The sequence below is a fragment of the Littorina saxatilis genome, unplaced genomic scaffold (genome assembly GCF_037325665.1).
Source record: "Littorina saxatilis isolate snail1 unplaced genomic scaffold, US_GU_Lsax_2.0 scaffold_572, whole genome shotgun sequence".
Taxonomy (NCBI): domain Eukaryota; kingdom Metazoa; phylum Mollusca; class Gastropoda; order Littorinimorpha; family Littorinidae; genus Littorina; species Littorina saxatilis.
In genome coordinates this window covers 21683-33132 of record NW_027126131.1, presented here as the reverse complement: position 1 = coordinate 33132, position 11450 = coordinate 21683, and positions in this window count along the sequence as shown.

Here is an 11450-nt window from a genome sequence, read left to right as displayed (position 1 = left end):
CTGAAGTGTATTTATTTTCAGCAGCCTCCGTGCAGTCTGCAATGAAAGAATACAAGTAATCATGCTTGGTGCAAGAAAGAACATGAGACAAGCAAGAGTAGGAAGACAAGAGAAGACACACACACACCAACAAAACAACTTCTGCCTGCTCTAGAAAAGATCTAAAAGGGGCAGAGGAGGGAGGGGGGGGGAGGGGAGGGGGGTGCAAGAACAAGAAGTAAAAAAAAAGAAAAAAAAAGATGTTCCGGAAACCATTAAGACCATCCTCCTCAGACGCTAACAGAATCAGCCAGTAAAACGAGCCTTTCAGCGCGACGATTTCATTTATTGTGACAAACAACAAGAAAAACAGAAAGAACAGAAAAGTGAAAAGAATCTAGACGTTTTGGAAAGCTTTTACACACAAGAACGATCCTTCTCAGACTTTGTGCATCACGATGTGATACAGGAAAAGAATCATGCAGCGGGTGCAATGGGCTTTTCAGAGACGAAAACGGGAAACTGCCTCTTAACAATTGAGGCGGACATTATTCAACAGCCTTTCCGCGTAGGGATTAGGTCGCCAGACGGAAATGGTTCGTCTAATAGCAGAAACTATATATTTGCCCTTTACAATTGCACGAAAATCGGCTTAAAAGGGGAGAAGCTGTAACTTTTGTGATGTGATTTTAATGCGACTGTTATTGATTGAATTAGATCCTGAGAAAAGAGGGAGAAAAGCAAACATCAAACGAAGAATACTTATTTTAACAGTTACATTAGGAAAAACACCAGAAGTTCGACAAGGTCGAGACAAGAAAAGAGAGAGACAGACAGAACGAGAGAGAGAGAGAGATGGAGATGGAGAGAGAGAGAGAGAGAGAGAGAGAGAGAGAGAGAGAGAGAGAGAGGGACAAAGAAGAGAAGGAAAAAGACAGACAGAAAGAGGTATGGGGAGAGAGTGATACACAGGGAGAGACAGAGAGGGGGGGGGGGGGAGAGAGAGACGGAAACAGAGAAGAATGGACAGACAAAGAAAGACAGGGACAGAGAAGAGAAGGAAAGATACAGACAGAAAGATGTATGGGGAGAGAGTGATACAGAGAGAGAGAGAGAGAGAGAGAGAGAGAGAGAGAGAGAGAGAGAGAGAGAGAGAGAGAGAGAGAGAGAGAGAGAGAGAGAGAGAGAGAGAGAGAGAGAGAGAGAGAGAGAGAGAGAGAGAGAGAAACAGGCAGACAGACAAGATACATACTGACCGAAATTTTTTTGGCTGTGTGTGTGTCTTTATATTTGTATGCTTGTCATTGGCGATCTTTTTAAGTTTGGGTATATTTGTATGCAAGTTGATTTTCACACGAAAAGCTTAATTTGCACTCGAAAACATCAAACGTTAATTTTAACTTCAATGCTTTTACAAAAACAGATAGAGGGGATTTGCCGTGAAAACAAATTAAACAATTTGACACATATAAAGTAAAATTTGACGAATTACAAACCAGCTTTCGAAGGCTTAAGAAGAAATACGCTGAAAATAAATCCCTGTTAAGAAATTTAATAAGCCTTTGTTCTGACGTCTTCCAATCAGCACATTTTCTTTGATTGACATTTTTACTATTTCGAAAACTTTAATTCAAGATTTTAAGCCTTCCTGAATTCTTTTTCCATTTCAATTACAATTAAGGTTAGGTGAGTTGCCATGTGAAAGTGCATTAGACATTTAACACAATAATGGCCAAATATATTTGCCCACACAAAAAATATGTTTTGCTGAACATTTTGTTTTTTTCGTTTTCAAATTTCGATCGAAGGCGTTTGTAATCTCTACTGAAATGCTCCCACTTGCGCGCATGTTCACACACACACACACACACACACACACACACACACACACACACACACACACACACACACACACACACACACACACACACACACACACAAACACACACACACACACACACACACACACACACACACACACACACGCACACACACACAAAATCACGCGCGCATGACAGCACGCGCACGCACGGACGGACAAAAAAAACCAAGTCGCGGAAAGCGAAATTACTACATTTTAGTCAATCTGTCGAACTCACAGAACGCACTGCATTATTTTCACCCAGACAATACAGCTTCGTCAATCCCCTCGGCAAGGAAATCGCTTGCACTTTCCTCGTGGGAATCGCAGTAAAATTGACAAGCCGGTATAGTGCACAAGCGTTTTTAGCAGGAAAGCGCGCTTTTCCGTATTATCTTAAGTTTCTGAGCTTATTTTTAATCCAAACATAACATAACATATCTTTATGTTTTGGGAATCAGAAAATGATAAAGAATAAGATGAAATTGTTTTTGGATCCAATACTAAATTTGTATCGTAGTACCTAATTAAGCTATTTTCGTTAATTGTGATCACATTTTTAGAGTAAACATGACATATCTATATATTTTTAGATTCAGATTTTGATGAAGAATACGATGCAATCATTTTTAAATCTGTTTGCGAAAATTCGATGTTAATGACAATTTTAATGAGCAAACTCATTAATTAATTTGTAAGCTTTCGAGCTGCAATGCAATTCCATAGTCCGGACTTCGTCAAAGATTAATTGCTTGACCAGAATGTCTATCAAGTTGGTTGAAAAAGTAGAGCATGACAGTGCCGCCTCAACTTTCACGAAAAGCCGGATATGACGTTATCAAAGACATTTTTCATAAAATGAAAAACATATCTGGGGATATCATACTCAGGAACTCTCATGTAAAGTTTCATGAAGATCGGTTTAGTAGTTTTCTCTGAATCGCTCTCCACACACGCACACACACACACACACGCACACACACACACACACATACACACACACACAGACATACACACACACACACACACACACATACATACTTACACCACGACCCTCGTTTCGATTCCCCATCTATGTTAAAACATTTAGTCACACATGTGTGGACAGCAGAAAATTAAACATTTGATGTGGCAATGACGTTTTTGTCGACCTGTTTGCTAATAGTTTCTGGATCCATACACACTCACTAGCATGATGCGACGAACAGCACGAAGAGAGAAAGAGACAGACAGACATACGGGCAGAAAAAAAAGATCGAGACACACACAAATTGAAACTTACATAAAAAGAGGCAGAAATCATCCTGAACTCAGATCAAAATGAGTTCGGCTCATTCTCTCGCCGACCGGACGCTGCAGCCCTACGCGAATCTATTAAAACAAAAATACAGACTTATCTCCCATATGGTTTTCGCGAGCTCTGATCTAAATTTGAGATCAGTGTTCGCGAGACGAAAATGATTGCAGATTGGCAGACTTCGACAGTGATCTCCGTTCTGTTCTTCACAGTTATGATAAAGACATCGTTCTGAGGTCAAAACAAGTCGAAATTTTGGGACTGCTGCTGGAAGGAGACCGTAATATATGGTTTCATCACTGTCAACTGGTTACTGAAAAAATCGTCTGCTCCAGTTAGCGCCGAAACCAAACGGTTGATTATCACGTGACACTTTTGCCATATTTAGAGTTTGCACAGTAAATACAGCCGCGAAAAATATCTCGCTTGTAACTGTCTTACATATCAATTCATTTGTAATTTAAAAATTACAAAACACCATGAAAAATCATTATCGACGATCGCGAATCTGCTTATATCAATAATACATTACAAAAAGCTCTAAATATTTTTTTTTTAAAAATCGGAAACTCAAGGCATCCTGTCAAGGAGAGAATGAGCCGAACTCATTTTGACCTGAGTTCAGGATGAGGCAGAAATATGAACAGACGGACAGAAAGGCAGAGAAGAGCGTTCTGGGAGAAAGACAGACAGACAGATAGACAGACAGACATAAAAACAGACAGACATACAAACAAACAGACAGACAGACACACAGACAGACACACACACACACACACACACACACACACACACACACATACACACACACACACAAACACACACACACATAGACAGACAGACAAACGCAAAAAAACAGAGGAAGAGGGTGTGTGTGAATTGCAGAAACATACGTAACTATGGACTAAGTGGGCAAGATGTCTGTCGATCCATTATTTTGTTTTTTCTCTGGACCCCTACACCCTGCGGCTTGGTAATTATAAGCGCAGGAACTGCTCATTTTGTAATCACGCCTGCAAAGTTCTACAAACGATTCCTGATTATGTTATTCAGGCAATGCATGTTTATCATCAATTCCAATAATTGCTTTCAAACATGCAAACAAACCTCCCGCAAATGCTGCATATCAAAATTGCACCGAACTTGTGGGAAAACTACAGGTTTAAGGCTGTAGCTTGGTCAGAGTTTCTCGCAGGATCTTCACAATTCCTCCACACGCAATGAATACCTGGGGTTAAGGAATGTGATGCGATTGCACTGAATTTACGGTTCGGAAAACTATTAAGGCAACAACAAAAAAGTCTGTTTACGGTAACATAGGCCAAAAAAATAGGGTCGGTAGGTCGGGATTTTTTTCTCCCCAAAATGCCCCCAAAAAGTCTAGGGTCGCGCGAAAAAATAGGGTCGGTCGGGATACCGTAAACAGACTTTTTTTTGTTTTGGCCTAATGAACGCTAGATTCTGAGATGCGTCATCATGATTTATTAGCTCTAATGTTTTCAGTGCGTGCACTACGATTAATTTGCTTCGTTTGCTTTCGTCATCAATGAGAACTAATTTTCCCCATGAGTTAAATCTGTGTGAAAGGTGTGGATTGTTTCCTTTGGGGATCTCTCTCTCTCTCTCTCGTGTGTGTGTGTGTGTGTGTGTGTGTGTGTGTGTGTGTGTGTGTGTGTGTGTGTGTGTGTGGGTGTATGTGTGTGTGTGAGTGTGTGTGTGTGAGTGTGTGTGAGTGTGTGTGTGTGAGTGTGTTATGTGTGTGTGTGTGTGTGTGTGTGTGTGTGTGTGTGTGTGTGAGTGTGTGTGTGTGTGAGTGTGTGTGTGTGTATGTGTGTGTGTGAGTGTGTGTGTGTCAGTGTGTGTGTCAGTGTGTGAGTGTGAGTGTGTGTGTGTGAGTGTGCATGCGTGCGTGTGCTTGCGTGCGTGCGTGCGTGTGTATGTGTCAACGCACCAAACGAACCAGTCGTACATCTCCGAAGCTTGGTTACGAAAGAAAGGCGAGTTATTGACCCTTAGTGTCACCCTCCTGTCGATAATGACAGATAATACTCCTCAAGCAAGAGTAAAACTGGATCAAGTAAAATAACAGTTACCTAAATAGGCCACAAACCAGAGAGAGAGAGAGAGAGAGAGAGAGAGAGAGAAAGAGAGAGAGAGAGAAAGAGAGATTAGAGAGAGTGAGAGTGAGAGAGAGAGCGAGAGAGAGAGACAGACAGACAGACTGACAGACATACAGGCAGACAGATATACAGGCAGACAGACAGGCAGACAGACAGGCAGACAGACGGACGGACAGACAGACAGACAGGCAGGCTGACAGGCAGGCAGACAGAAAGACAGACAGACAGACAGACAGACAGGCTGGCAGGCAGGCAGGCAGACATATAGATTGACAGACAGAGTGTGTGTGTTGCAGTACACTAGACGAACCAGTCATACATCTCCAAAATTAGGGTGAGAAATAAGCCGTGTTCTGGATTCATTGTTTCACGCTGTTGTGGGTAACGACAGAGAAACGACGTTAAACACCAAATAAACAAATAACGACAGAGAAATCCCGCTAATTTGTCTAACTAATCGCTGCAAAAGCGCAAGAGATCTAGAATCAGGTGAGATGAAAGGTTAATAAGTATAGATGCATTAGGTGAAACGCTAGACAAGTCGCGTGAAGCGATATATAAACATTTAGTCAATCTGTCGCATCAAACTAAAAGATCAACACCAACAAATAGTAATTGCCGCGACTATAATAATAATAATAATTGTCAGTAAGTACTGGTGTCACATGACTGATGTGAACCAGTTGATTGGCTAATGGCGATGCGCTAAATCTGTTAGCGCACTCTTGGAGTGCGCTAACTTTTTCACAGAGCGTATTCTTACACCCTTTGCCAAAGCGAGACTGTACTCTCATCCTCAGAATTAATTAATGACATGTAGCTTATATTCTCCACAATACCAATGATTATGACCATAAATTTCCTGCTTTTTAATTAAAAGCAGAAGTGGGTTTTTTCTGACAGATTGCATGCGCCTGTGCCGCCTACAGTTGGCACTGATCTAAAAATAGAACCTGCTGTGTCTAATTTTTCAGTTTCGACTTGCGAAGATTCCTCTCATAATTATGCCATGTTAGTGGCATATAGCTTATCATCCACATTACCAAATGATGAGTTAGTATACAAATCCCAGCAGCTAACAGAAAACACAAGTGTTATTTCGATAACGTAGACTATAGCAGCTAGATCAGCACCGGCGTAGCAGACTACACTGATATACGACTGCGTCTGTTCAGTAAATGAATGGTTTCCGAATTATTATTTCAAGGCAAGAAGAATCGGAATCGAAAACGTGTAGGGTTTAGAACGTTCTTACCATATATATAAGATACCAGCCTGCCTCGTGCTTGCAGACTCAGTGCAACGAGACGAGCAATTTTTGTTTTTGAAATGAGACTCAGTGCAGTGCGTAGCTCTAGCAGACGACATAAATCCCGTTCAGCAAATTAACATGTTGGGCAAATGTGAACGATAAAACGATGGGTATATAATACGTGTAGGGTTCAGAGCATTCTTACCGTTCATATTTAGTACCAGACTCCCCGATGAGTGAAGATACCACACGAGAATCATTTATTTTGAAAATGTGCTTTCCGTCGACCTTGGCAAGGGGCAAAACTCTGCACAGTCAAGTCTGTCGAAGCTCGATGAAGGTTTCGAATCGCAAATAATTAAGAGCATAGTCCTTTCTCCGAGTTAAAATGAGGTCTCTATGAAAGATCATCACTTTTTAGCTTAACGCTACACTGGAATTTACCAACAGAAATTAAAACAAGAGTTTGCGTGTGACGAACGCACGACACACTTCAGACAGCCCACATAAAAGTAGATCCTACTGTTTACGACCTGACCACACAGTTACGCCTATCCAAATGCGCGTAGCAAAGTGTGTGTTTTGAATCTTCTTTTTTCTCTGGCAGTACTGACAATATCGTTATTGAAACAATCCCAGTGCACTAAAGGATTTATAGAGCAATCTCGAAAATAATGATTGAACTCAGCGCTATGCGCTTCGTTCAATAATGAATTTTCTCGATTTGCTCTATAAATCCCTTAGTGCACTGGGATGTCTCAATAACTTAAATAATAATAATAATAATTGTCAGTAAGTACTGGTGTCACATGACTGATGTGAACCAGTTGATTGGCTAATGGCGATGCGCTAAAACTGTTAGCGCACTCTTGGAGTGCGCTAACTTTTCCACAGAGCGTATTCTTACGCCCTTTACCTAAGCAAGACTGTGCTCTCATCCTCAGAATTAATTACTGACATGTAGCTTATATTCTCCACAATACCAAATGACCATAAATTCCCTGCTTCTTAATTAAAGCAGAAGTGGGTTTTTTCTGACAGATTGCATGTGCCTGTGCCACAGTGCGGCCGCCACTGATCTAAAAATAGAAGCCGCTCTGTTTCATTTAATTCTCGCCGACTTGCATAGATTCTTCTCATCGTGTTAGTGGCATGTAGCTTATCATCCACATTACCAAATGATGAGTTAATATAAAATTCCCACCCGCTAGCAGAAAACACAAGTGTTATTCCGATAACGTACCAGCTAGACCAGTTTGGAAGACTGACTCGATCGACTCTGTCATACGTAGCCGCACTGACTACACTGAAATACGACTGCATCAGTTCAGTAAATGAATGGTTTCCGAATTATTATTTCAAGGCAAGAACAATCGTAATCGAAAACGTGTAGGGTTCAGAACGTTCTTACCATTATAAGACTTATTACCAGCGTGCCTCGTGCGTGCAGACTCAGTCAGTGCAGACTGCATGCAGTGGTTTGATTGCCCAAGCAGACGACATAAACCCCGCTCAGCAAATTAACATGTTGGGCAAATGTGAACGAAAAAACGATGGGGATATAATACGTGTAGGGTTCAGAGCATTCTTACCGTTCATATTTAGTATCAGACTCCCCGATGAGTGAAGATACAACACGAGAAATATGCCACATTTGTTTTGAAAATGTGCGAACCGTCGAGTCCCGCGGCTTCGAGTCAATTCAAGGGGAGTCACTCCGCACAGTCAATCCGTCGAAGCTCGACTGGAGGTTTCGAATCGCAAATAATGAAGAGCACAGCCCTTTCTCCGAGTTCAAATGAGGTATCTCTGAAAGATCATCACTGTTCAGATTAACGCTACACTGGAATTTACCAACAGAAATTAAAATGCGTGTGACGAAAGCACGACACACTTGAGACACCCCACACAAAAGTAGATCTTTACTGTACACGACCTGACCACACAGTTATGCCTATTCAAATGCGCGTTGCAAAATGTGCGCTTGGAATCTTCTTTTTTCTATGGCGGTACTGACAATATCGTTATTGAAACAATCCCAGTGCACTAAGGGATTTATAGAGCAAATCTCGAAAATAATTATTGAACTCAGCGCTATGCGCTTCGTTCAATAATGAATTTTCTCGATTTGCTCTATAAATCCCTTAGTGCACTGGGATGTCTCAATAACTTAAATAATAATAATAATAATAATAATTGTCAGTAAGTACTGGTGTCACATGACTGATGTGAACCAGTTGATTGGCTAATGGCGATGCGCTAAAACTGTTAGCGCACTCTTGGAGTGCGCTAACTTTTCCACAGAGCGTATTCTTCCGCCCTTTGCCTAAGCGAGAGTGTACTCTCATCCTCAGAATTAATTAATGACATGTAGCTTATATTCTCCACAATACCAATGATTATGACCATAAATTTCCTGCTTCTCAATTAAAGCAGAAGTGGGTTTTTTTCTGACAGATTGCATGTGCCTGTGCCACAGTTGCCACTGATCTAAAAATAGAACCCGCTGTGTCTAATTTTTCAGTTTCGACTTGCGAAGATTCCTCTCATAATTATACCATGTTAGTGGCATGTAGCTTATTATCCACATTACCAAATGATGAGTTAGTATACAATTCCCAGCAGCTAACAGAAAACACAAGTGTTATTCCGATAACGTAGCAGCTAGATCAGCACGTAGCAGACTACACTGAAATACGACTGCATCTGTTCAGTAAATGAATGTTTTCCGAATTATTATTTCAAGGCAAGAACAATCGGAATCGAAAACGTGTAGGGTTTAGAACGTTCTTACCATATATAAGACTTATTACCAGCCTGCCTCATGCGTGCAGACTCAGTGCAACGTGACGAGCAATTTTTGTTTTTGAAATGACACTCAGTGCAGTGGTTCGATTGCCATACCGAGGCCATAGCATAGCAGACGACATAAATCCCGCTCAGCAAATTAACATGTTGGGTAAATGTGAACGATAAAACGATGGGGATATAATACGTGTAGGGTTCAGAGCATTCTTACCATTCATATTTAGTACCAGACTCCCCGATGAGTGAAGATACCACACGAGAAACATGCCACATTTATTTTGAAAATGTGCTTACCGTCAACCTTGGCAAGGGGCAAAACTCTGCACAGTCAACCTGTCGAAGCTCGATGAAGGTTTGGAATCGCAAATAACTAAGAGCACAGTCCTTTCTCCGAGTTTAAATGAGGTCTCTATGAAAGATCATCACTTTTTAGCGTAACGCTACACTGGACTTTACCAACATAAATTAAAACAAGAGTTTGCGTGTGACGAAAGCACGACACACTTGAGACAGCCCACACGAAAGTAGATCTGACACAAACCTGGCCACACAGTTACGCCTATCCAAATGCGCGTTGCAAAATGTGCGTTTTGAATCTTCTTTTTTCTCTGGCGGTACTGACAATATCGTTATTGAAACAATCCCAGTGCACTAAGGGATTTATAGAGCAAATCTCGAAAATAATTATTGAACTCAGCGCTATGCGCTTCGTTCAATAATGAATTTTCTCGATTTGCTCTATAAATCCCTTAGTGCACTGGGATGTCTCAATAACTTAAATAATAATAATAATAATAATAATTGTCAGTAAGTACTGGTGTCACATGACTGATGTGAACCAGTTGATTGGCTAATGGAGTGCGCTAACTTTTCCACAGAGCGTATTCTTACGCCCTTTGCCAAAGCGAGACTGTACTCTCATCCTCAGAATTAATTAATGACATGTAGCTTATATTCTCCACTTTACCAAAAAATAACCATACATTTCCTGCGGCTCAAAGCAGAAGTGTTTTTTTTTCCTGACAGATCGCAGGCGCCTGTGCCACAGTGAATCCCACTGATCTAAAATGGAAGCGGCTGTATCTCTTCCACAATGGTCTGGAGTGTAGACAATTGTCACTGCCTGTGGACATACAAGTTGACCTGCTCGATAAAATGATTGCTCCAATCTTACTATATGGATGTGAGGTTTGGGGTTTTGGTTCCTGCGAACTTGCTACTAAACTTCAATTACGTTTTTATAAAATTGTTTTCAAACTAAAAAAATCAACTCCAAATGCTATGATATTTGGTGAACTTGGAAGATATCCACTAGATGTTAATATGAAATGTAGAATGCTTTGCTATTGGTATAAACTGATTAGTCCTATTCATAAAAATAAATTTTCTAGTATTGTGTACTGCTTTACTTATAAATTGTATATCAACAAGATGATTGAATCTGATTATTTATGTTTTATTGAAAAAACCTTAAATGAAATTGGTCTCCCTGGCCTTTGGACTTCTCAAGAAAATGTTCAATATTCAAGCGCATGGTTTAAACAGAAAGTAAAAAGAAGCTTGTATGACCAGTATATCCATAAATGGTTTACAGAAATTGGAACAAAAAATATGTTTTGGAATTATCGAATGTTTAAAGATATTTTTGCATGTGAAGACTATGTCACACACCTGCCATATCAGCAATGTGTTGCAATGATGAAGTTCAGAACATTAAACAACAATTTGCCTGTACAGAAAGAACGTTACCTTAACATCCCGAGGTCAGAAAGAACTTGCACCAAATGTGTATCACAAGACATAGGTGATGAATTCCATTATTTATTTGTCTGTGATTTTTTCAAAGAAGAAAGAGCTGAGTTGTTACCATCTTACTATTGGAAAAAACCTAATGCACTTAAATTTAAAAAGTTGTTTGCTACTAACAAAAAGAAATTGCTAAAGAATATTTTGGACTTTATTAATAGAATCTGTAACAGTTTTTCATAATCTTTTTAATTTTTATTTATTTATTGTATTAGCATATATCATGATTGTATTGATTGTATTTATTGTTCAAAATGCCCCCAGGGGTTATGGACTAATAAAAAACTTGAAACTTGAAACTTGGTCTCTTCTCGTTTTGACTTGCAA